The sequence below is a fragment of the Equus caballus genome, chromosome 25 (assembly GCF_041296265.1).
Source record: "Equus caballus isolate H_3958 breed thoroughbred chromosome 25, TB-T2T, whole genome shotgun sequence".
Classification (NCBI taxonomy): domain Eukaryota; kingdom Metazoa; phylum Chordata; class Mammalia; order Perissodactyla; family Equidae; genus Equus; species Equus caballus.
This window is the reverse complement of record NC_091708.1, coordinates 31,065,965-31,093,914: the sequence shown is the minus strand read 5'-3', so window position 1 is coordinate 31,093,914 and position 27,950 is coordinate 31,065,965. Positions and strand designations below refer to the sequence as shown.

Genomic DNA, 27,950 nt, shown 5'->3' with positions numbered 1-27,950 from the left:
AGGCTGGTCAGCTGATGGAAGTTATAATGGAAATTTAAAAAATAAAAATGATTAAAAAAGGGTTGAGATGAAATATGTGATATGATCCTTGTGAGTAAGTCTAGCATTTATCACCATTTCATTGACATGGTGAATGAATTATATATATAGCATTATAATGATGTAATATCTCACAGTCCTTGATGGCTTGTGGAGTTGAATGGTCTGTCTGGGTGCAGTTTATGGAAGAAAAAGAGGGACAAAAATGAATGCAGAGTCATTTGGCATACTGTTCAGGTTTTCCACTAGCTACAATTTCTTTGTAATATTGCCATTGTTTAAATTCAATGTATTATAAGCAACATAAATTCATTCGGACAATGAAGAAATATTTAATAGGAAATAGATTCATTTTTTAAATATAGGTATTTGTTTTTGTCTTTTTTCTCAACTCTGTCTCTGTTTCTCTGTATCTCTCTCTTTCTTTCTCTGTCTGTGTCTTTTAATGTTTTGGCCTTTACAAATCACCCAATCCAACTGAGTTCAATTTCCTCATGTGCAGATTGGTGGTTAGGAGGCCATAAACTTATGGAAGAAGCGCCATCACTGTGTTGACATCAGAAAATATGGTCTTCTATTCTATTCTCCCCCCAAGATAAATGGGCTTGATGGAGAGCTTTCCTTTCCAATGTGAATGACTTCATGCTCCAAGGAGCTGAAGTGGAAGAATGAATCTGAACATAGCTTGGTCAACATCAGTCTTCTGGGTACAAGCCCATTATGAAGCAAACATCTAACAAATGTTCAATGAATTCAGGTTTTCTGTTTCATTTATGCCCTGGTATAAAGAGAATGGTGGAAAATAAATTTTGTGCTAAATAAAATTTTACTTTGACATTCAATGACAGGATAACCACCTAGATACATAATAATAAAAGCAAGAACAATAATGTAACAATAGAACAATTATTGCAACAAAAATATTAGCTAACAATTACCAGACACTTATTACTTATGGTTGCTTCTTTTGCTGCATAAAACTCATTTCCTAATTCCAAAGTGAAATGAGAGCATGCTTTTTCCTTCTAATCCAGTGGACTCTTACATTGCATCCATAGATTCCATCCTTCCCACAGGTATGTTGACCTAAAGCACGACTTACTGCCATCTCCCACCACTTCACTGGGGAGAATGATGAAGACCCCACGTCTAGAATAGACAGAGTAAGGGCCAATTCTTACCACTCCAAGTTTGCTAAGGAAAGCAGATACTTTTCATCTTCCAGAGAGCTTGTGAGCTCCCAATAAGTGTTGAGCAGGTTATGGTCAGTCGGTCAGTATAGGTACAACAATTCCTGCAAGCACGAACAGAAACAAAGCAGGATGCATGCGGTTTTATTAGTCAGTTTAGGCTAGATCAGGCTGCAGTAACCAGTGAGCCCAAAAGTTCACTGGTTGAAGCAACAAAGTTTATTCTTCACTCACATTGTATGAATATCACACATTTGTGGAGGATTTATGTTCATATTGGACCAAAGCTGATGAAATTCCCACTTTATTGAACATTGCTAGCAGCAGCAGAAAGAAGAAAGAGACGGATGATCATCCACTGGATCTTAATGCTTCTGCTCAGAATCAATACATGCCACTTTGCTGACAATTCATTTATCAAAGCAAGACAAATTTCCATTTCAAGACATAGAGGAGAGGTGGTCTTCTTGGGTGCGCAAAGGTGGATGTCATCGGAATTATTGGTGAGTGGCACTGATGTCTACCATACCTGAGACATCAGGTTTTCAAGGAAAGGGCGCCACCTGGAGCTCTATTGTCATGGTCCCCAATTTATCTACCACTGTTCTCTGTTGTGCACACTCTGATAAGGCTTCACGGACAACTCCAGCAAAACCACTCTCGTCAAGGCCATCAGCACCTTCCACATCTCTAAATCCACTGGCCAGTCAGCACTCATCTTTGTCTATCTATGAGCACTGTTTACATTCTCTATTTCTCCACCCCAATATTTCCTTTAATTCCAGGTGAACCCACTCTTCTGGTTTTTCTCTTATCGGATGGGTTTTTTCTTCTCAGTTTCATTTGTGAGCTCTTCCTTATCTCCCTGACCTCTTAATCTTCCAGTGCCCCAAGGCAATATCAATGGTTTTCTTCTCCTCTCTATCTAACCTCATTCATTTGGTGATCACATTCAGTAGCTTGTTTTTGTTTTGTATTGTTTAAACTGTTTTAATTTATTTATTTACTTATTTTATTTATTTATTTATTTGAGGAATATTAGCCGTGAGCTAACTACTGCCAATCCTCCTCTTTTTGCTGAGGAAGACTGGCCCTGAGCTAACATCCATGCCCATCTTCCTCTACTTTATACGTGGGACGCCTACCACAGCACGGCTTTTGACAAGCGGTGCCATGTCCACACTCGGGAACCGGGGAACCCCGGGCTGCTGAAGCGGAACGTGCACACTTAACCGCTGCGCCACTGGGCCGGCCCCTAGTAGCTTGGTTTTGATCCAACCTATAGGCTGGATATTCTCAACATTTATTGACAGCTTTTACCTTTTTCCTGAAATCAAGCTTTCTATAGTCATCTGTATATCTGATATCTAATTTATCAAGTCTATACCAAAACTCCTAATCTTCTGGTACAAACATCTCCTATTCTACCCTTTCTAGCAAACTTTGCTGTCTTAATCTTCCAAATATATCCAGACCGCATTTTACCATATTCAGTGGTACCAAGCCTGTCCAAGTTACCATATTTGCATTATTATATTATCCTCCTAAGTGGTCTCCAAACTTCTATCCTTGACTGAACCAGCCCTATCTGTCTATTCTCTCACATCAGTTAGAGTTAAAGTGCAGATTCCTACCCTGGCTTCCATTTCAGTCTTTGTAATCCCAAAGACAATGGCCCTAAAGTCACGCATAATCTGGCCTCTCATACTCTCTCTGATTTTATTTCCTACTAATCTTCTCTCTGCTCACTCAATGCCAACCATGGCAGACTCTGAGTGTTCCTTGAACACTCCACACTTGCTTCTAAATAAACATTTGAGCTTGCCGTTCCCTCTTCTCGGAATGTCGTTTGCTGCATAGGTGCATGACTCCCTCCTTTCCTTCTCAAAGCTTTGTTTAGATATTTTATTCTCAATGTGGCTTTGCCTGACCACTCTTTAAAAATTTAAACCCCTTTTTCTGCCTCTGATAATCCACACACTTCTTTCTTGTTTTATATTTTTCCCCTTTGGAACTTATTGCTTTTAAAGTACTATATCATCTACCTATCAATTTTGTTTATTGCCAGTCTCTCTCACTAGAATTTCAGACTCCCGTCTGTTTTGTTGACTTGTGTATTTCCAGTACTTAGAAAAATGCCTGAAACCAGTCGACTGTCAATAAATATTTTTTTGCAATGAATGAATGGATGGATGGATGATATATAAATGAATGAATGAGTGAATGAATAAATGAGGTTAATTTAATGTGGTTTGGGCTTTTAGCAAGAACAACCTGGGATTAAAGGACTAGTCGGCCCATGCACAAATAATCCATCAATCTTCTTAAGAACCATCCCTAAAAACCAATTTCCCTCTTATTATTCAAGCATAGCATATGCAATGAAATCCAAACTACAGTGCTATAGCAAAATCACATTATATTGTGTATAATCTAGTGTCTACAGGCTAAATATACTTATGGAAATGGTCTATTGACCACAGGGAGAAAGCCCCATTTCAATGTATCATTCCATTGGAGGCTCCAGATCGTAGAAGGAAGATTATCCTGGGGACCCCTATTGACACAACCTGGTATTTTACTATGACTAATTTATTCCTCAAACAATCTGAAACATAGGGCGCTGGGGGAATTTTAGTTAAGTCTTGTTTATGTCTCCTCTAAAAGATCTCGCTGATACTTGTCACACAATTAAAGCTGGTTTTCTGCCTTTGGAGGAAGAGAATAAGATGAGACGACGAAAGTGTCTTCTTTATTAAGAAGAAAGCAGAAAGATCTGCATGTTCTATCCTTAAAAGTGTAAATTGTATGTATTTTTTAAGAGCATATGTAATGTTTACCATGTTCTTGTGAGAACTATTTTTCTAGAACTTATGCTTAGTATGCGCTGATGATGTGGCTATTAGAGAGTAGACAGGGACTTGTTCAGTGAAACTGCTGCCACACAGGGAATAAGTTGGAGTTTTCAGGGATCCCATAAGTAACATCCTGCTATTTTCCTGAGTGTGGCCACATTAAGAAATAGACAGAGGAATCAACCAGATGTCAAAGTGTCACTGTTCTTCGAGAAAAAGTTGTATTAGACTACGTAACCACATTTGCAACCACAGCTAGGTTGTCTTGAGAATTTATTCTCTAAAATGTATACCATCTCCTTGGAAGTTCTGAGTCTACTCTGTCACCCAATCTCCTACAAGTTCAGGACACAAATGAACAAAGAAGGTTATATTCTGATACTCTGAGAACTCCACAAAGATCCTGAGCTGATCATGTTGACTTCTTTCTCTTAATTCTGCCAATTAGGGAATTTACTACCCTTGATAAAGAGAGAGGAAGGATCCAGAGAAATCAGAAATGTTTTGAAGTTTTGTTCCTTAGGAAAAGAAAATTTGCTCTCATATGGGAATGTGAGGAATGAGGAATCTGTATTCTTCCTTAGCAAAGAAAATTAAAATTAACCCCAATCAGAACTCAGTTTCTGTCTACAGAATAGATAGTCAAATAGGAGAGAAAATTTCTCAACTTTCAGGTAATTATCGAATTGCAATAGAACCCTTTGTGACTGACAACTTAACATTTAAAAAAAATTGTGTCTATGGATGCTGAGAACAACTGTAAGACTTGGGTTTTTAATAAAAAAAAATTGGGCAGAGAGATGAAAGCACTTAAAGAAATGGGCTGAAGCTTGTGTGATACCTAAAGGTTATCAGATAGCTTGGAGTAGAGAATGATGAGTGATTGCAAAATACTTTGTCAGTCAATATCTTTCAGTTGTTGCCTTTAAAAGTAGATTTCATTGTTTATTAGGAAGAACCAAAATGAAACCCAGTCCAGGTAGACAGTCCCACCTTATTTTGGCAAAGATATAAGACAAGTGGAATCAAGTGTTACCCCATTTAACATGTCAAGAGGCTGAAGCTGAGATTCACTATCTATTGGAGGACTCTCAGTGGTCTAACAAAAGACCTAGCACCCAAATCTCCACCTTTACACCAAATTTCAATCTTGTAACCACTTTTGGTTTTGGTCTGCCTTTCTTGCTCAAAAGCTTTCTCCTCTTGGTTTCGAGTGTGCAGGATGGATAAATTTCCCTTGTCAGCACAATAGTAGAAAAAGACATAGTGAATTTCAACTTCATGTACATAAAACTGAAGGCCATCAATGATTTCATTCTGTTGAGTCAGCAAAGGTAATCAATGATATGGTAAATTCCTTGATATTAAGGACTGAATCCACAGTGCCTAACACAGCACTGCCTAGATCATAGGCTCTTCCCAAGTACTTTTGTAATAAATGAATACAAGTTCTGCCTTTGATACAACTGTGGTTTATGATGAATTGTGAGAGATTATTGTGTGCGGTTTTGTGGGTTGGTTGTCTTATCTTCATTTACTTTGTCCCTTAGAAGAACCTGTTATTTACTCAACTCTCATTTTTTCCTATGACAGAGGACTTGATTAAAATATGTGAACAAGTTTTGAAACTTATTACTTACTTTCTGACACTGAGATTTGCCATTTCTTCAACTTTTCTGTATTCAAAACTTCTCATTTTGGGAAAAACTAGGGAGAAGCCCCTTCCCCCTGCCCTCCTGCTGGTTAAGTTTTGCTGGAAGCGAGAATGTGGGTGCAGGTGGTTGACCTAGGATAGGTCAATCAGATGGTCCCACCCATCACTTTGAATCTTGAGGGGTTGATGCAGAGATGCAGAGATACAGGGATGCTAAAGAAATTATTGATGTTGGCAGTAGCACAAAGAATGCTGCAATAGCAATGGTGGTGATGCTTCAGAGGCAAGTAGCGATATCCAGAGTCCCTCCACTGGCTGCAGCTCTGATTTGCCAGTGTGTGTGGCTCACAGACACATTTCCTGCTGCCTAGCCTCTCTTGGTTTCTGCATATTTTATGAGCCTGATTGATTAACCTACTGTTGATTTTGTAAAGTACTCAATATCCTTCCAATGAACAGCTTTTATCACCAAAGTATCCATTTTTTTTCTGTTATTGTCAACGAAAAGCCATGACGGTAACAGAGATTAGTACCAGGGAGTGGGTTACAGGCAATGGTCCCCAAGAAGAAGGGCGAAACTTGTGATAGACTACCTGACCTATTTGGAGCTGAAGGCAGCAATAATTCTGTCTGAATTCAAGGAAGGGAATTTGGATGCCCATGGCAGGAAGCAGCGGAACAGCTAATTAAAGTATCATCTGGATGTGCCTGGAATGAAGTACCCATCAAAGTCAAAGCTTTGGGAGCTGCATTGTCATGGCCATAAAATAGTGTGAAGAACAGAAGCAGCAGGGTGAGGTGTCTACTCCCAAGGGCACTTTAAGACCATGAAGATAAATAATGAAAAGCACAAATCCCTAAGTTCATAATTCAAAACATTCACTGAAATCTAGGGACTTTCTATGAATTAATAAACAAAAAAAATAAAAACGGAACAAAGAAACCTTTTTTCTTCTGCAGGCAGAAAACTAAAGCTGATGACAACCAAATAGCCGATATCATGAGATATCAAATTACAACATCAGTAGACTTAACATCTTTACATTTCTCTTATGGGAAAACTAGGCATTGATGTTTGTTTCAAATGGTCTCTGTTCTTATTTGCTGTCAGACCTTGGGTGAGTCCAATAGTATAGTGACTAAAGAGTACAAGCTTTGGACCCAGACTACCTGCCTTCATTTCTCAACTCCACTATGGGATGGTAGGGTGAATTTGAGCAAGTAGCTTAATATCCTGTTGCTTCAATTTCCCCATCCATAAAGTAGGAATGGTAATAGTATCTACTTCATAGAGTTATTGTGGCTTTTAAATTAGTAAATATATGTGAGATTATCAGAACAGTGTCTAGAACATAGTCATCACTCAATAGATAGTAGCTAGAGCTACAATGGCCATTGTTACTGTTATCACATTGATGACATTATGCTGATATGATTTGCTGAGGAGGAAGTAGCAGGTACCACTTTGTCGTGATAAAAGACATGCATGTCAGAGAGTGCACAATAAACCCTAAGAAATACATGGACCTCAGTATAGTTTCTGGAGTTCTGGGGATATCTCCAGCAGAATAAAGACTGGTTTGGTTAGGGATCCTTGTGCTTTATACCATATAGAAAAGCAGGTTTTTTCATCAACCTCTCAGGATTTTGAAGTCAAAAATAGACTGCTTTTACGTATGCTTCTATGACTCATTGACTAGGTGAATTAGGTTCACTTTGTCTGTCCTCTGGTAGAAGAGAGGATTATTTAGACCATAACGATAATAGCATCCTAATTGGCACTTATGACCTAGCAGAACCAGTGTTGCTACAGATTGCATTGTGCTTCCAGGTAGAATGATTTCTTGTTAGGATCCTGAAGAACTGTCAGGAAAAAAAGATAGAAAGCTACCTATGGACAAAGATTTATTCAACCACGTTACAGAGTTTTCCTGTAGCGAAAAGGTAAAATTCTTATGTTTTAGTCATTTTCAATGACTTACTCTAATCATAAGACAATACATAGCTCAACACAATGTGATGCAAAGGGGAGGTGATTTAATAACTTTTAAATTTTTGTTTGTTTTTCATTCTGCCACCCACATATTCTCTAATACCCAAATCACTTAACAACTCAAAACTTTGCCAATAGCATTTTATTTTCTTGTGGATAGATTGAAGATGTTAAGGCCTTGATTGGTTTTTTTGCTTTTTCTTTTTGGAAAGCACAATGTATTAACAGAATATATTTGATATGAAAGAAAAAATCCACTGACCTAAAAAAAAGTGAGAAATGGGAGGGTGATTAGCTACTTGGAAGAAAATAGCAAGTGACCTCAACTTTGAGTCCTCACCACAAACTTGGGAATTTTGAAGTCAGGAATGTTTTTCTTTTTAAAGCAGAGGATGTTTCAAAAGTGTTTTTGAGGCACCAGTGACTTCCTACCTCTGGAGATATAAAGGGGAAATGCTGAAAACTTGCCATTGAACATTCTTCCTTTGGTATGGGCAGTCTGAAGAGAGCCACTACAGTAGGGGATGGAGACTTTGTCTGACTTCCTTCGGCCTCCCAGGTGCATTTGTTCAGTAGATCATGGCAATGGTGGGGAGAGCAAAATCCCGTAAGAAAGAGAAAGACCAATGCTATTTTCAGTCCCTGTCCCAACATCCTCAGCTATAGGATGTGCTTAATTTTCTACAAAGTCTATTTTTTCACTGTCTCAATGTAAATTACAAGACTGGAAAGTACTTATAAAATCCAAATTCCTCTGGAGAAGTCTCCAAACCATACACAAGTATAAACTTTGATTTTGTATTTTTTATAATACTGTACTGTTTAATCAGTGGATGAGAGTTATGTTTCTGTTATCCATTAACTACAGTAAAATGCTAGTACATTTACTATACGCATGATATATGCTAATGCTATTTGCTAATGTTAAGAAATGATGAAAGTGCTAACAGAAATGTTTTTTGAGTGTTGCCATGTCAGGTATTGTGCTGGCACTCTACATTTGTGAGCACATTACTTTAAAATATGTGTTTTTTGGCCCATTTCACAGATATTTTTGTCCCCTCCACCAACAATAATGCCTCTCCATCACAGAGCAGTACTTAAATCCTATGCTTACTTCACAGTTCATCTCAAATACCACCCACCCACCTTCACTAATTTACTCAAAAATACTTTTTTTCAGCAAATATTTATTGAATTCTTTTTATGCATCAGGCACTGTGCAAGGCAGGGAGTCTACTTGTGGGTGAAAAAAAACTATATTCCTAACCATGTGATGTTTATAATCTAACAGAGTTGACAAAAGATAAAGTAAACAAGCAAATGAATATAAAATTAAACTGACAATATTATGAAGGGAATAAACTTTACCCAGTGGTGAAAGTAGGCAGCAGAGGAGGTGAACTCCCTCTCTACTTATGCCTATTTGGACCTTTGTGAAAATTAGAAAAAGATATCCCTTTCTCATGGTCCTTTAGGACAACTACCATCAAATAACTATAGTAAATACACAAATCAATGACAACTAGCAATATGACCCCATCCCCCAGGATCTGTAGTATAGAATCTTCAAACCTGTATGTGAAGGCCTGGAGAAGATGACAAATAAAATAAGTTGTTAGGGATGAGAATGTGTCAGCCACTCAGAAAAGGCAGAGGAAGAATGTTCTGGGTGGAGGAATAAGATAGTATGGAGACTTTGAGATGGGGAAGAACATTTGGGTTTGAAAAACTAAAAACAGGTCAATGCTACTAAGGCATAATAAATTGGAAAGAAATTATATTGTTAAAATACGCAGGGCTAAACAAGAAGTTGGGGCTTCATTTGAGTTGCAAGGGGGCTTCACTGAGGAATTTTAAGCCAAGGTGTGGCATAATCAGATCTGAGTTTTTACTTGGGTGAATAAATGGGAGCAAGATAGAAAAACGGGACCCAAACAGGGGCTATATTGCAGTAGTCTAGTCAAGAGATAACCGTGGCCTGGATTAAGCAGTGGTGTAACATAATTGTTTCTACTTGTCGATATCTACTACCAGGCTAGAATCTCTAAGTTGACAGGGACTATATTTTACACAATGGACTTCGATCAGTTTGGGCACATTGGACTTGAGAAATAAACACAAGAATAGGAAAGAAAGAAACTCACTTTACATTTTATCTCCCATGTGCTACAGGGTGAGTTCTTCTAAAGCAGGCACAGAGATGGGGTTTGACGTGTGGGGGTTCCATATTAGGAACCAACACCTATGGAAAGGAGTGGAGGAAAGCAGGTTTGGCCAGAGGGAAAAGTTGCTGCCGTGCAAACCCAACAAAACCCCAGCCCACTCCTTGAGGAGCACTGCCACCTAAACTGCCTGAAAGAAGTGAATGAGCAAACACACCGAGTCATGAAAGACATTCCATATTTGGGGAAGATTCTTGTCTCTGCACCTTATAAGACACGATCATATCTCTGAGTGCTTAGAAAAGGCATTGGGTCACTGAAAAGGATTTAAGTCAAAAACTAGAATGATTATTGGCAGTGAAAACGTGTTTTCACATCAAAGACTTCATTAAGTGAGTCGCCTTCTCTGCTCCTCAGTTTCCCCATATGCAAATTAGAGATGATGAAACAGATGACCTTAAATGACCCTCCCAATTCTGAAATTCTGTGATTCTGAGTAAGAAAACCCAGTTCAAGAAACCCATTACAGCCATAGCTGTCCTTTTCCATTAGTCCAAATGCATCTAGACTCATCAAAATGAGTTTTGACTCGCAGGAACCAAATGTCTTCATTTAGAAGAGATAGGAAAGGCAGCCTTGCAAATTACACCATTTCTCCCACCTCCATTATGCTCCGAGCGTTCTGCCAGTGCCGTTACAACCCAACAGCACGCGGCCAATTGGAGCAGAAAAGACAATAACCTTAATGGGAAGGAATTGGGAGCTGGGAGACGCCACAGATTGTATTAGGAGAAATGAAATAATATTTAATTTCCCTGGTCATAAATAATCTGTCTGCCCACATTATGAGCATATCAGAGTTGACAGGGAAAATATTCACCAACACGGGAAAAAAGGTCATTATTTTTTCATCATTAGTGGGTAATGAAGGTGGGGGGGGCATATCAAATATCATTTTTTTTTCCTGACAGATGGAACTGCAGTAGCAGAGGAGCTCAGAGTAGCTAGTAATCCTCACAATTTGTCAGCAAGAGGCAATAACAATGATTGTGATGATTTCTCTTTCGTATTGGTAAGGTTGTTTATGGGTTTCAAAGTGTTCCTCCATTTGTTTCCCCAGAAGCACTTCACTATGTGGAAAGGTTTAGTCATTTTTAGAGATAAGGGCTCAGAGGCTCAATGATAGGTAAAATATTTTGGCAAGTTACCCAAAAAGCAGAACAGTGACTCAAAAACTTCAGACTTTCCCTTATTGCTTTCAAATTTTGGCTATAACAGCAAACAACCTGTACTATTTACTTTTAACTTACTTTTTAAAAAATTTCAATAAGCTTGCTTTTTTACTTAAATTATTTTAAAAGATCCTTTAAATAGGACCATCGTAAATGGAAGGTTCAAATCACTTGCCTAAAATAACAGTATAGGTGATTCTCATTATGCTCAGTAGTTACATTCTATAAAGTTTCCGCAAACACAGAATTAGCAAATGCTGAACCTAGGAGATATATAGAGTTAGGTTGCTGGGAACCTCTGGTCACACGTTTTCATCAACCAATCAATATATAACCTATTTTTATGTGTGTTTCTGTTTAAAGACACCTTGTTTCATATATTTTGTTGATTCAATATATACTGTTGATTTACGGACATGCAATTCACAGCTAACAACACTATAACTCATGCCTGAATGAAGCTTACCTAACACACATTTTCTCTGCAAGGCACATTCTTGTGCTTAGGAACACAAGATAGCACTTCAGCACTATGCTTAGCAGCCATTTTAAACAGCAAAATCTCTAACAAAAAAACCCCACAAAAATGCAAAAAGTGTGGCTCCAAATAGACCATGAAATGGACACTTGTTTACAGTATGAAATCTGAAACAAGAAGGCAGAGCGTTGTCTTCTTCAACCTCAGCTAGGAACATACGTGTAGGGTGACAATTTTTTTCATCTCTTCCCATGTCCACCAAGGACTGCAAAACACTGCAAATATTGATTCTGGGTTTGCAAATAAATTTTAGCATATGGGTAAATTAGCAAGTATGAAATCTGCAAATAATGAGTATTGACTGTATCTTTAAAATTAAATCCAATGAAAGCAATTAAATTTGATTGAATCCAAGCTAGATAATCTTGCTGGCCCAACACTCTCCACACAAGGCCTATTATTGTTGTTAAAAAAGGAGGGTGAAATGAGGTATTAAAGACATCTTAGCCCTGAACTGGGAGTTCCTCCTTGACTTAACCCAAAGGATTGGAAGAAAATTAAAATAAAAATAATCTTCTTGTCATGTGATTCATTTTTTCTTCATGTTGGATTTATGTACCACCTGCAATCATTTTGAGAACATTTTCAATCACCGTTAAGTGTTATGTATGAAGATTTGGAGGACCCTAAGGATACAAATTCACCTTTTGGGAAGGACTGCGCTAGAATATGAAAATCACCAGATGTCCTGACCCTCAGCTTTCTCTTAACATTGTGGAGGGGAAAACAGCCTCCACAGTCTCTGGCCCATGAGGATGAAGCTAACCCACCTGTAACGACAGCACATTGGACTGCTGAGCTTGCTTTGTGCTCTATTCCAGTTTCTGAAAGAAACTCTTTACTTATGAGACGTGCAGAAGATAGAAGCAAATCATCGGAGTTCAGCTGGTTGACCTGTCTCTCCTATATGTCTAAGAATTCTTTCAATGCTTCAAAAAATCCAGAGAGAAAACTATTCTATTTCAAAATGTGCCTCAGCAATCAGCTCATTCTCTTGTTTTCTTCTGGTGAGTTCAAGAGCTGAGTCTGAACTCAGCAGAAGAAAGTCGTCTTTCACTATCAATTTCTCGGTTGGTGGGAAGGGACCTTCTGTGGACTTGATTCTTGTATGAGAGCCCAGGAACAGATTCCCTTTTCTCTTAAATAGAATTGCCCCAAACTGCTTTATGTTAGCAACTTGTACAATACACATAGAAAACGCTTATTACGCTTGCATAGATAGTATGAATGAATCAGAAAATAGTCGCAATAAACAGACCCAGATAAGCTTACTAATTTTTTATGATCCACATTGCTGGTGTGGAAAGATAGAGAATTAATTATGGTTAAAAAAATGGATTCTAGGTTCAGATTTGTCAAATATTGAGGTCCAAGCAAGTCACTTAGCCTTATAACTGTGGGCTTGTCCAGTCCTATGTGCCTAGCCAGAGTGGGTCACTGCAAAGACATCCAGGTTTATTAATGTATTCTGGTCTTGCCAGTTATCACAGAATGACAAGGGAAATGTGTTTAGTCTCTTTGCTTCTCAGTTTTGCCTTTATAAAATAAGAGTAATAGTAACTACTTAAGAGGATTGTTGTGAGTATTAAATGAGGATTTTTAGGTGCAGTGAGAGCACAGGGCACCTAGAAAACTGTTAGCCCATGAGAGATTTCTTTTAATCTAAGCCTCAGATTTATCATCAATTAGGGAAATTTTACCATTCGCAGGGCATTGGTATAATAGAAAAGTAAGGAACAAAGCTTTGTAACCAGACAGGCTTGGGTTTCAATTCCTCTTCTGCCACCTACTATCCTTGTGAAATTGAGGAAACTGTATAACCTCCGTGAATCTCAGGTTCCTCCTCCCCTTTATAAAATGACTATAAAACAGACTTTCCAATAAGTTGTGAGCATTCAAGTAACACTTAGTGCCTGGAACTATGTAAGGGATCCATAAACGTTGTTTCTGTTTTATTTATTTATTTATTTTATTTACTATGTTTCTCAGAGTTTGAGGAGTGTTGATCCCAAACAGTCTTAATCAAGAGAAATACCGCATGCTTTGTGAAGTCTTAAGAGCACCAAATGTTAAAACTTGCTAACACTTGGCAACCAAAGAATCCTAAATCCTTAGGGTTGAAAAGCATCTTGCAGATCATTTACCCCACTCTGTATGGCTCATGAATGGCCATAATGATATCACAGGCACATTTTTGCCTTACTTCTGTTTCAATGCCTCCAATGAATTGGGGGAACACTAACTCTAGTGAGGCAGCCCATCCAATTGTCTTGAAACGTCATTTGTTAAGAAGTTCATAATTATGGCAGGTGAATTTTGTTGCCATATGACTCTCACCTGTAAGTCCTGGGTCTGCTGCTAGATACAAGCCTAGCACCTCTGAACACTATGTAAAGACTTGAAGACAGTTGCCCTATCCTATGGCAGTTATGGGTTAGGGGCTAGGATTTTGGTCAGACAGACATGGTTTAAAACCAAGGCACCCTCTATTCTTGAACTGTGATGTTAAAAATAGTTATGTCACTCATTAAATCTCAGTTTCACTACAAGGATGCGTGTGTGCACTTGCATGCACACATACACACACTGCTTCCCTCAGACCACATTATGAGAATTAAATGAAATGGTACATTCAAAGTTCCTAAGACAGTGCATAGCACAAAACAAGTATTTAAGAAGTTGTAGCCATGTTTTAACCATTGTTATAATTAAATAAATTTAATCTTCACCCCTGATCACCTTTGTTCCAGATTGCGTATCTCCCTGTGTTTCAGTTTTCTCATTCACTCTCCCAGATTCTCTTCCCTGAATACACCTTCTAAAAGTATCATTCAGAGTTAGTCTTTGCATTTCGGACAATCTGAATAGTGCAGAACAAAAGAGAACAGACATCTCCCTCCTTGAGCTGTCTAATATCACCTTACTTCCATCAGAGTTACATTACGGCACAGGTTAATAATGAGTTTACAGTCCACTAATTACGCAGGGCTTTGCTTTTCTTTGTTCTTAAACTTTTGTTACTAAAACATATTTCATCAAATCCAACAAGATGATGAAACAAAAGCCAGGAGAGATTCTGTTACTTGCCCAATGTTATGCCAAGGTTGGGCCAAGGTTTCAGGTCCAGAAAGCAAGTCTGCCAGCTCCCCAGACCACTGCTGCTTTCAACCAAGTGTGCTCTTTCTCATGCTGCAGTTTCACAGGGATTGCTTTAACAGCTTTAAATTCTTCTGCTTTCATCTCACCTCTGGGAGCGAAAAGTCATTCTCAGTGTGAGAAGAGGAGTGGATTCAGAGAGTAGGAATGTGGCCCAGGTCAGTAGGAAGTGACATCTCTTCTTGGAGGCAAGTGGCTTTCACAGGGGTGACTCCAATGACTGATGTCTATGGCCAACTCACTGACCCTCACTGCCTCTGGGCCTTTAGGCTTAGACAGCCCATGGTAGTCCTCAGCCCAAGGGGTGGAGTTGCCAGGCAGTGAGACTTCTGGTCATATCTTTTTCCTTTCCGACATCCCCCTAAATACTCTCCATCCAAGACCTCTGGATGGCTCCAATGCCTCTGCTTTCTCCCTCCATCAGCAGCCCGCCCCTAAGTAAAGCATCATTGGCTTCCCCTCCAGATTGTCTAACAGCTGATCCTGATAAGTACCCAAGCAGCTGAGTTTCTGTAGGAAATGAAGCGCAGCCGGTGGCTGGCTGTGGTTACTGAAGAAAGATAGAGACACTCGCAAAGTCCTTTAGTGGGAACTCACAGGGAGAACTTTGGAGTTCTACAGAGAAGGGTAGAGCAATAGGATACAAGAAGCAGATTGTCAGATGGTATTCAAGAGGAGAATACTGGAGACCTTATGGTAATTGCAAAACATTCTGATCATTAGATTAAAGAAAATATAGATTTATGGATTTCAAAACAAGGAAAATTATCATGGATAAGGAGATATATTCCATAATGATAAAGAGATCAGTTCCTCAAGAAGAAATAACAAACTTAAATATCTATGTGCCTAACAATAGAGCCAAGCACAATCAAGAGTCAAATACATGAGACCAAAACGGATGGAATTGAAAGGAAAGAGAGACATATCCAGTACTATAATTGAAAATTTTAATACTGATTTGTTTCACTTGGTAAAAAGTAGGTAAAAAATCAGCAAAGATATAGCTGGACTGGACAGCACTATCAATCAACTTCATGTAACTGACACTTATAGAGTATTGCACTAACAGAAGCAGAATACATATTCTTCTTAACCTCACAAGGAACATTCACCAAGATAGACCACATTCTGAGCTATAACACATTAAAAAATTAAAAGAATAGAAATCATACAAAGTATGCTTTCAGACTACAAAGGAATTAAATAAGAAATTAACAACTGAAAGATGAGTGGGAAATCACCAAATATTCTGATATTAAACAGCATCCTTCTAAATAGTACATTGGTCAAAGAGCAAGTCACAAGAGAAATTTTAAAATATATTTCAAACTAAATAGAAATGAAAATACAACTGGTTAAAATTTGCGAGATGCAATGAAAGTAGTGTTAAAAGTGAAATTTCTAGCACTAAATAATATTTTAGAAAAGAAGAAGGATGCAAAAGCACTAACATTAGGTTCGACCTCAGGAAAACAGAGAAGAGCAAATTAAGTTCAAAACAAGCAGAATAAAGTAATTAATAAAAAACAGAGCAAAAATTTATGAATTTGAAAACAGGAAAATAATAGAGAAAATCAATGCAATCCAAAACTATTTATTTGAAAAGATCAATAAAATTGATAAATATCTAGCCAGGCTAACTCGGAGAAAAAAAAATCACAAATTGTGGAGATTAGAAGGTAAGAAGGGTCATCCCTACAGATACCTCGAATATTAAAGAATAATAAAGGAAAAGAATGAAAAACCATATGTCCACAAATAACCTAGATGAAATTGACCAAGCCCTTGAAAGATTCAAAATACCAAAACTTATACAAAAAAAAATCTGAACAGAATTATATTTATTTAAAAAAATGAATCAACAATTAATAGACTTCCAGAAAACATCACGGCCAAGGTTGTTTTATGGGTGAATTCCACCAAACATTTAAAAATCGATATTACCAATTCTCCACAATCTCTCCCAGAAAATGGATGCAGAAGTTTCCATTACCCTAGTAAGAAAACCAGATATACATTACAAGAAAGGAAAACCACAGATAATATCTCTCATGAAACTCGATGAAAAAATCCTCAACAGAACATTGCCAAACCAATTCTAGCAACGTAGATGAAGAATTAAACAATATCACCAAGTGGAATTTATCCGAAGTATGTAAGGCTGGTCCCAAAGCCAAACAATGTAATCCACTAATTAGCAAACAAAAGAAGCAAAATCACATGATCATATAAATTGATGCAGGGAAAGCATTTGACAAAATCCAGCACTTCTTCATGACAAAAACTCCCAGTAAACTAAGAATAGAGGGGAGATTTTTCAACTTGGTAAAGGACATCTACAGAAAAAAACCAAGACCAGCTATAGCTCAAATCATAATTGATGATCAGAAACTGGACAGTCTCCCCTAAGATCACAACAAGGCAAGGATGTTGTCATATTTTCTCATTGCAAATACCATATCCTAAAATATAGTTCATCTGTTAGCCTTGTCTGCAGTACCAATTTTTGAGTGAAAATCTCTAATTTTGATGTAAAATTACATGCCTTTTCTAAAATCTCATAGTTTATACATTTGGGATCATATTTAACAAGGATCTCTCTACCACAAGGTCAAAATTCTCTGATATTGTGACCTATTGATTATATAATATTTTTCTTTTATGGATAAGCCCTTGATCCATCCTGTGTAAGGCAGAGCTTTAAGAATATTTTTCCCTATATACTGATGCAGTTTTCCCAGCACCATCTATTAAATAATTTGTCCTTTCCCTATTGGTTTGTAGTATCATCTCCACCATATATGTTGCAGTATATAAATGGGTCAGGTTTTAAGTTCTTTCTACTTTTTATGAAGAATCTTTAAATTCTTTCCTTTCACTAGTCTGACTGTTACTACTTAAATACATCACTTTTTGTGACTATTATTTTGTCTTCATATCTGGTAGGAACAATCTTCCCTCTTTTCTCTTCTTTTGCAAAATTCACTTAGGTCTTTGTGAAAATTTTATTTTTCTATGTACGTTTTAGAAAGTTTGTCAATGTCTTCACAAATGTTAAAATAATGCTAAATTTCCTAAGTGTTTCAGGATTAGAGACAATTTTGCAAATGCCACTCAGCATCTCTTTGATGTTTGGAAAAATTAGATAACATGGAGGGGGCAGTTGCCATGGACCAGAAACTGTGAAAAATGTTTCACATGCTTTATTTGATGCACTTCTCAAAGAAACTCCATGATGACTGGATGTTATTAGCCCTGTATAAAGAACATACAGAAAAGTTAAGGGACTTTGACAAGTCGCTTTCTTAGAAAGCATCACATTTGGGATTCAACACCATCTGTTTGATTCTAGAGCAAGTTCTTAGCCCTATATTGTTTTTCAGGTAACTAGACATTAATTGGACCTTGAAATCCTGTAAAGTAGGTTCCATTTCTTCCAGGAAGCCAGTCATCAACACTTCCACACTCTTTTACCCCTAATGCAAGTCATAGCTTCCTCCTTGGAACTTCCATGACTCTTTATCTATATTGCTCCCTAGTGGAAGAAAAGTGGAAAATTTCTTTGAGGTCGTGTGTCCACGTGTGAAGATTTGGAATATTTATTTGCATGACAGCTTTGAGATAAATCGAACAGATAACATAAACCCCTCTAGAGTCGGGTTGGCTCTGGTTGAGTTTGATATGTAATTCAGTGGGATGAGTATTAATGTTTAAATTTCACAGATTGTAAGAGTATAAGAAGGAAAAAGAAATGATTGCTCCAAGAAAAATAGTTTATTCATCTTTAGGAATTTGGATATTGCTAGCTATTGATATGGTTCTGTGTATCCTCTCCCTAACCCATGGAGGCCAACCCCTCATCCTCCTGAATCCCATGACTGCCTGAATGTTTGACTTCGGATGAGACCACTGTGTCCAAATGGGGACATTACTCTTGCCTCCCATTCCTTTGTCCTATTCTCTGTGGGGATACCTTATAGACTTTGGGCTGGTAGCAATAATAGTTATGTTTATTAATTTAAAAATTGGACTTTCATTTCTATAATATCCAATATCAACAAAGTATTTCATTATTTTCATTAAGCTCTCAAAGGAAAAATAAAAAGATTAAGTGGCTAAAGTTAGAACACACAAAGTCTTTGGTGGCCACATTCCAGCAGCCCACCAATTCATGAATTGACGCTGAACATAGAAGAACATATGTTTATTTGTGTCTGGGTCTTATCTTCCTGCAGACTGTGAGATGCTTCTGTGCCCGCTGAGGTTTATGTCTAATTTGTACATGATCGGTCAACTCTAATGCAGCCTTCCTGACATCTCAAGAAGAATATAAATGAAATGAGGAAATTTTTCATTAAATATTATAACATTAATATTAGCATTATAACATTAATTAATTAACATTATGATATTAATAGAACAAAATATTAAGTGAATTAAGCGGGATGCAAACCTGTAATTATTGTGTATCTATATTATTGTATATATAATTACTGTATATATATATGTACTTTAATTACTGTCTCTCTCTCTATATATACTGTATATATTTATTTGTACGGTATATATATTTCTAAAATATGATTAACTGTGTAGAAAAAGGGCCACATAGAAATACTTCAAAGTGAAATAGTGGCTATCTCTGGATGGTCAAGTCATAATGATTTCAACTTATTTTTTACACTTTTCTATATTTTCCAAATTTTATGCATTGAACGTTGAGGTAGAAAAAGCAGGCTGTTCACCCAAATATGTGCTGCTCTTCCATAGTGTAGAGTTTTGCTAAGAAGAGGCTACTGAGCAGGAAATACATTTCCCAGGGCTCCGTGTGTCTGGGTGGGGCCATGTGGCTCCTTGTTTGCCTATGGAATCCAAGAGGATGGGACACATGTCACATGAGGCCCATGGTAGTTAAAGAAGCAGGTGAGCCTTTTCTTTTCACTGTTTCCCTCAGAGAGACCACTGAGGTCCTAAGAGATGTCAGAGCCACACAATGGAAAGACTCTATTTCTCTGAATTGCCACTTGGAAGCTGCCCGCTAAACAAGAACATGTAAATTGGCAGATTATCTAGGCAAAAACTAAGCTATTGTTGATGAATTTCCTTTTCCTGAGTTCTATGAAAAGAACCTTTTAAAAAAATATTTTTAGGGGCTGGTACAGTGGCACAGTGGTCAATTTCACACACTCCGCTTCGGGGACCCAGGTTCACAGGTTTGCATCCTGGGTGTAGACTTACACCAAAAGTTAGCCATGCTGTGGTGGCAACCCACGTACAAAGTAGAGGAAGATTGGCACAGATGTTAGCTGAGGGCCAATTTTCCTCAGCAAAAATTTTAAAAAAACAGAAAACCCCGATTTTTAGACAGGTATTTTTTAGGGAATTCCTTCAGTGAGCAAGGGTGAGAGGTCAGAGAAGTGATCAGAGGAGGAGGAAAAGGGGAGACCAGGGCGCATTATTGAGTTGACTATCACTGCAGACAGCTGGTGCTCGATCCCACCAGGACTTCAAAGGAGAGTTATACACTCAGCTCAGAACTACCTGTGGTAGAGAGGAGGACAATCGGTATATCTGTTCCGAGCTCCTGCTGGTCAAGAGCTGATCCTTGGGGCATTGACTCTCTGGCTTCCAGGTTGCACATGTTTGCATGCAAAATATTTCATGTAGGTGTCCCTTGATGTGTCATCAGAGAAGCCCTGGGGCAAAAAGCTAAAGGTGCCTAATGCAGGTCTGAGGCAAGGTATTGCTGGGTTATAACTGAATTAGGCTGTTCACCACTGTCATGGCTGGAATAAAAGGTGAGGTCTGAAGGATTTGAAGTGATACACAAGAGGTGTTTGCTAGCAGTCACTGATTGAGTCATTACAGTATCTAACCTTACTTTAACTAGAATAAGCATATATTACCCTTGTAGTCAGAAAACTTCAAACACACACACACCTTTTTGTTTGGCTCTATAAGATAGCTCAGTATCCATATGACACGTAAATATTTTGATTCACATTGGAAGAACAACCACCAAGTGAGACATGCTAGGCCTCTCCGAGTCTTCATTTCTTTCTCAACTGTTCAACCACCAGTCAGTCGATTCTACTTCCTGAACAATATTCAGAACTGCCCCTGCTTCCACATCTGTTGCACCTCCTTTAGTTGGCGTCGTTATCAGCAAAGGCCTCGAATATTGCTGGAGCCCCAAATTTCCCCCATGTGTTGTTTGTATCTAAAATTAAATTAGGATGTGGTAAAATCCTACTTAAAATGTATTTCAAAGGCTCCCCGTTATTGTAAAATCCAAGCTCATGGGTTCTACGTGCTTCATAATCCAACCCCAACACACATCTCTAGCCCCGCCTCAGTCATGAACTGGCCTACACCTGGCACTTGAGGCAGACAATAGAAATGCTCAGGAAACCCTAAATCTTTTCACGCCACTCTGATTTTGTACACGCCTTTCTCTATTGGGAATACTTTCCCTCGTTTTTACCTAGAGGGGGAGTTGGTCAACTACAGCCCTCAGGCCAAATCCATCCTACCACCTGTGAACTAAGAAGCTTTTTTACATGTTTGAATGATTAAAAGGGAATTTTTTTAAGATGGTATTTTGTGACACATGAAAACGATACAAAATTCAAATCTCATTGCCATCAATACAGGTCTTTTGGGAACACATTCATGCTTGCTTATTCTTTTACAAGCTGTCAGTGGCTGCTTTGGGGCCACCAAACAGAGCTGAGTAGTTGTCACAGTGACCTGTGGTCGACAAAGCCTAAAGTACTTACAATTTGGCTTTTTACAGAAAGCATTTGCCTAGAACTCTACCTTTCCTCCAAACCCTCCCATAAAGGACCATTCCACTTCTCTGTCCCTACAACATTTAGTTTTTACCTCCAGGAAAGTATTATTCCTACCTAATGTGAGCTCTGCATTGACACATCTTCTCCCCACTGCTATCCCATTACTTTCTTGGGAGCCAAGGCTGTGTCTTACTTATCTCTGATTATCCCCTGGACATGTGGATAGTACCAGGTACACAGCAGAGGCTCAGTCAACATTGTTCGAATTTGTCCAGTTCTGAGCCCTGCTTCCAGATGCCATGTTGCCTTTTCTGGAACTTGCTGGTTAAGAACATGGGCTTTGTAGTTGTGTTGCCCCAGTTTGACGCTGGGATTAGCATGTAAAGCAATGCAACCTTGGGTAAGTTCCTTTAACCCCTTTAAGCCTCTGTATCCTCATCTGAGAACCAAAGATCATAAGAGTAACTGCATCATAGGCTTGTTGTGAGAATTATATGCAACAATATATTCCAAATGCTTAGCACATAGTACATTTTCAGTTAATATTAGCTATTATGATGATGGTTGCATATTTCCTAAAGCTTAAATGAAGTCCTGGGGTCTCCCGGGAGCCATCATTGACCAAGCAATATCCCCTACATATGCAGCTCCATGGCATGACTTGTTTTTTAAGCTATTTTAATGTGCTCATTTGTTGTTAAATAAAACGGTGTGTTTGTTGAGGCAAGGGAAAAGATAGCCTTGAAAAAAATAATCTTTTCGTTTTATCTAAGAAGCTCTCTCAGTCTTGTTTTGCTTACATCTATCTTCTTCCCGCTGGGTTTGTTTTCCTTTTCTCTCCGTATTTCTTTCTGCTGGCTATCTATGTCTCTCACTGCTTTCCCAACTTGCTTGATTACTTCATTTTGCTTTTTCATCCCCTTCAGCCTCCCTTCACTCCTCCCCAACCCTGGCTCCCTACCTTTACTATTTTCTCGATATTTTTTCCTCTCTCTCCTCTGCCTTATCTTGTCTTTATTTTTTTTATCTCTCCCTTTCTATTTCGCTTTATCACCTGTCTCTTCTTATTTTCTCCCTCTTGTTCTCTTTTTTTGGTCTTATATCCCTTCCTTTATTTCTTGGAATGAAAACTTTTTTATCTTTATTTTTTTTCCCCTTCCATCGTATTTTCTTCTCATTTTGGTTTTATTCTGTCATCTCTGCTATAGTGCCTGGTCTTTGTCCCTTTTTCCTATTCTTCCTTCTTTCTTCCTTTTCTCATCACCTACACTGGGTCCCCTCCAAGCTCCGTGTTGGGTAGAGGGTGCCTTGCCCTTTAGATGACTAGCAGATCAGCAAAAAGCTATTAGTCACCCAGCAAAGGAAGAAGACAAGCTGTTTGAGGGAGTCTGGTGCTTGGGGAGCATCTCGAGGCCAGTCAGAAAATGGAGTGGTCAAGAAGGAAGAGGAGGTGGTGTTTAACAGAATGGAAATAAAATAGGTGAGAGAAAATGAGATGGAAAAACAGAGATGTATGACACAAGAGAATTTAGTTGGAATGAGATTGTCATCAGATCAGCCGGGGGGAGAAAATGGAAAAACAAGACTGTTAGAGTGAATTCTTGTCATAACCATGAGCTTTTTATTCTCAGCTTGCCTGCTTGGCTTCTCAATGCTGTTTTGTTCTTTTCTAACAATTTTGTTTGATTCCTCTCTTCTCACCAGACTTTGCTATTTACCCAACCCTGTCTGATTCTCATTTGCTGATTTATGTTCTTGGGCACTTTGGGCTAGCCAAGTGTTTAGAAAGAAACCATGCATCATAGTGTATAGAAGCGCAGATTTTGGAGTTAGAGAGACTTGGGATTTGGTTCTAAAAATCAAATTGTTTCTGTTATGCAGAAATTATGTAAAATTACCTGTTCCTATTATCAAGCACAGGACTTGGAACACATTGACTTGCGCTACAAGCCCATTTCTCCTCTTACTAGTTTTGTGACCTTAGCAATTTATTAACTGTTCTGGACCTGTTTATCTTTATCACGGGGATAATACTACTTGCTCTCATAGATAAAGTTGTGAGGATTAAACGGGATCATTGAGGTCAAGTGCCTGATGCATAGTCAGGCTCTGCCAGTGTTTGTTGGGTTATTATCAATATTTTAACAGAGAGCCACTGTCTACCACTCTCTCAGTGTAAGTTGAGATCAGCTTCCTTGGATTACCCACTGTCTGCCCAGCCTTCCTTCATAGACAAGTGCTCCTTGCACTATATATTTCCCCTCCTTAATGAGGCCAACTTTCCTAGATTGGTGCCTGGGAAAGGCCATGATTTGCTCAGCAGCAAGATGTGTATTCTGGCAGACTTCACAATTGCATTCAACCACACCCACCCATTCCCACACCCTCCCTTCCTCTTGGCTCCTGCTGGGGGAAGAAGGGAAAGGTTGAACCATCTCCCAGGAGAATCAGCCCACCCCATGAATTCACCACTCCCAGCTTAAATAGACATCCGTAATTAAATATACATCAAACAAACTCCCCCCAGTGGATGATTTTGGCTTCCGGTGAGAGTCCTATCACAAAAACCTTTTCTTTCCATCTCTCTCCTCTCCACCCCCGACTTTACCACCCCCGGAGCCTGCCCTTTGGAAATGCTCTTTACACCCACCCCATGCTTTTAACCCTGGTATTACGAGGGTGCAGCCCAGCTGGAAATTTCCAAAGATGATTTCACTGAGTCCTTCTGAATGCTTCATTTCAACACAATGGAGCAGCCAGCCTGTGAACCAAAAGGAGACAGTGAGGTTTACTGGATATCCTGCCGACCCATGATACTGAAGTTGCTTATCTGCAGATTGACTCCTGGCAGGTCTCTCTGCTACACTTTACCTCAGTTTCCTTCATGGCACAATGCCAAGGGATCTCTGCAATTGCTTCCGACTCTAGCGTTCAGAATTCCAAACTCGATTCTGATTAAGACAGATAGCAGCAGAGCCTTTATTTCTGCTTTGTATATGTATTACGTGGATAGTAATATACCTTTTGGAAAATTACCACCACTCCTATCCTGTTTCCTCAGATCATGACACACAAATTCCAAAAGCATGCATGTCTGAAGAGGGCCATGGAGAAGAACCGCCTTCCTGACGATGGGACATCGTAGCCGTTTGTGTGTTTGTGAATTAGGGATGGCTCTCTCCAATGCCAAGCCATCAACTTTTGAAAAGAAAAATATTGGGTACCACTCCTTCAGATCTCAACTTTAAAAAAAAAATTCTAAAGGATGTTTATAGACAGAAGAAATTAGGATCAAGAGGAAAGTGAGGGAAACAAAGAGTTTGGGAAATAATGCTCTAAGAAGGAACTAAAATAATCCAATGTTGTGGGAGGGCAGAAGTTGTCTCTCTTTAGTGTATATTTTCTTCTGGTTTTTTGTTTAAACTAGAAATTGTGGTTGCATCCGGTGTGCTTCTTCTCACATACTGACAAGTAGGTACCTGTTGTAAAGTTGACCCTCCATCCCCAATTGTACCTGTGGGAGGGAAACTGTGAGCAATGAAAGGGAAATCATGGTGGTAAATGGAGAGACTCGGTGACAACACATAATTTTAAGTTCTAGAAGGAAAAAGACAATCGAATAACGGGAAGCCAAAGGAGGGCAGATGGTGAAATTTAGGAAAAGAAGGAAACAGAAGAGAGATGTAAGATGGGAACTATGGTATAATAGAAAGGAACATCGGATTGGGAATAAAGAGACCTGGCATCTAATCAAAATGGTAACAAACTACCTTGTGATGCTGTGAGCTTCAACCTCTGTGAGCTACAAACCTCTGTAGACTCAGGTGCTAAAACAGGGAAATAAATAGCCTTTCCTATGCTTCCTATTATAAAAAGTTACTGTGAGAATCAAATGAAATGAGGGCAATGGAGGTGGCTTGTTAACTGTACACACATGAGGGCTATTTTTATTACAAAATGTTATTCCCGAATGACTGAAATGGCGGCAATTCTAAATTTATTATAGAGCATTGCGTCCCACAGAGCCAGGCTGCCAGGTCTCTGAATGAAATTATAACCTGTAAATGAGTCTTCTTAACACTCTTGTGTGGTAGCCCTCCTTTTTCCTGAGCAAAGACTCTGGAGGGTTAAAAGTGTCCAGGATAGGATGTGAACTGATGGGAGGCCTACAGCAATCCCTCTGTTTACTGCTTTAAGAGTCTTGCTCAGGAGGAGGCATGGTTTGTGCTACAGGTAAACAGAAAAATTGAACATCCTGCTTCTCTTCCGTGCTGTCTTGAGCCTTTGCTGACAAATGGAAGCATGGCCTTTTCTTCTGTCCCACAGTACAGCAGTTCTTATACTAACACAGTTGTACTGTGGTAAATATCATTTGAAGGAATGCTGTCCTGTACCTCTGCTCTCACTCACAGTGGGAGTCCCTGACAACTAACTTGAATAGCGTGATCTTTTGCATGTATTTCTCTCTGCTGATTGGACCAACAGAAGCACCTGATCAAAATGGACCCAAGCATAATTCCTTCCTGAGAGTTTGGGAGAGAGAGAGGATCTCTGAGTGATTAGACATGTAAGCCCAGCTTCTTTCTATGATGTGGGTATCTTTCTCTTTCTGAGTGGACTGGAAATGTAAGGGAAACTTTTGGGCTCGGAGAAGACAAAACATATCAAGATAGAATTAAGATAGTTTCCTCCACCTGAGTCCCAGTATTATGCCAATTCTTGGTTGCATCTTTGCCTCAAGGGCCCATTCATCTCTTTCTTATGCTTCTAATAAGGTTTCTTTTCATTTTAAGTTCTGAGAGGTATTTTCTGTGGCTTAACACAAACTACATAATTTCTTCAGAAATCCATATTGATTATATGAGAGGAGATCTGAGATTAGGAGCTAAGCAACATGAGTTCTAGTCTTGTACTCTCTCGTAATACTTATGATGTGATCATTGGCAGGTTGCTTACCTTTCTTAAACCTCAATTTCATCATTTATAATCAGAAAAAACTACCTGAGCTACCTCAGAGGCTGTCTGGGAATAATGGATTTAGGAAGAGTTTTATGAATAATGAGTTTTATGAATTTTCAAATGTGGAAGATTATTACAAAAGACGTGTGTTTAAATTATTTCTTCTAAAATGAACCTCCAGTCTAAATCAGAGGCCCTTAGGTTCTAAATTATATTTTGGATGTTGTTCTGTACAACAGCTAAGCTAGATTACACATATATCCATTCTTCAAAATGCCCTGCATTTTCTTGTCGATTGTTCCTGTGCTGTCCCTCTCTTCTGCACTAGGTTCTCTGGTACCTCCCTATCTCCATAAGCACCATATCTCCTTTAACCTATTGCATTTCTGTTCTCTCATCTTTGAAGGAATAACTCCAATGCCTCACCCTCCAAGATTATTTTTTAGATCTGCCCAATGAGAACTTTTGCCATCTGCCCTGGATAGCATAGGCATTTTTGCCCCTCCTCTGTGGGACGGAGCGCTGTACACTACTTACTCAAGATTCTCATATGAACTGATATATGGATAAATACAGTCAATAGGAATATTAAAATGAAACTGGAAAGTGAAAGCAAAGGAGAAAGAAAGGTATTTCCTCCTCAACCCCTACCTCCACCTCCTCCTTGAGTGGTGTTTACATTAGTGACTGGGTCTCCTATGTTCCTCTAATTCCTTCTATGTTCCTTTATCCTCCGGAAAGATTTACTGTGGTTTCATGGGATTTGGCCCAGGGTTCTGGTAGCCCAACTTCTTCTCTTTCCCCTCAAAAGCTTAGGGATGGTGGTGGATTTCAACTGTTGCTAATCTTGAGTTGCATCACTGTCCCTCTTTGGCTTCTAGACTCTTCCATCACCTGTGTAATAAATTCACTGCACCACATTTCTTCTCAGAGTTGTTTCTGTTTTCCTGGTTAGACCTGATTGGTATAGCCCACTCCAGCTACACCCCAGGTAGACTGTTAATTTATTGTAAATAGAGGTTATGTCTATACCTTCTGGGTTTCCTTATAGAAAATTATGTATTCAGTTAGTACCAGACACATGTTTATCAAATTCAATATTTTGAACACAGTGATTTACCAACTTCTGCCTGTTCCTACTATCAAGTGCCTCATCCTACTTTGGGGGTTAGGTCTAAGCCTAGAAGTTGGGTGGGCAATATCCCCATCTACTCTCTGATGGTGTATAGACACCAAGGTATCAATGACCAGAAGAGAGAGTTGTGCTGATCATGGGCTGTAGCTCATTTTCTAAGCAGCTTGCTTGCAATATTCTTGCTTCCTAGATGTAATAAAGATTTTATGTATGAAATTTAGTTCTGTCTCACTTCAT

General features: G+C 38.8%; 1 long non-coding RNA gene across 7 annotated transcripts in view; it reads left to right on the top strand.

The window, feature by feature from the left end:
• The window catches only part of LOC138920816 (uncharacterized), an 84,433-nt gene that overhangs the window by 663 nt on the left and 55,820 nt on the right, over positions 1-27,950 (top strand). For all 7 annotated transcript variants that reach the window (XR_011432680.1, XR_011432681.1, XR_011432676.1 and 4 more), the window contains exon 2: positions 1,551-1,732. This is a non-coding gene — a long non-coding RNA (uncharacterized lncRNA). The remainder of the gene's footprint in view (positions 1-1,550; positions 1,733-27,950) is intronic.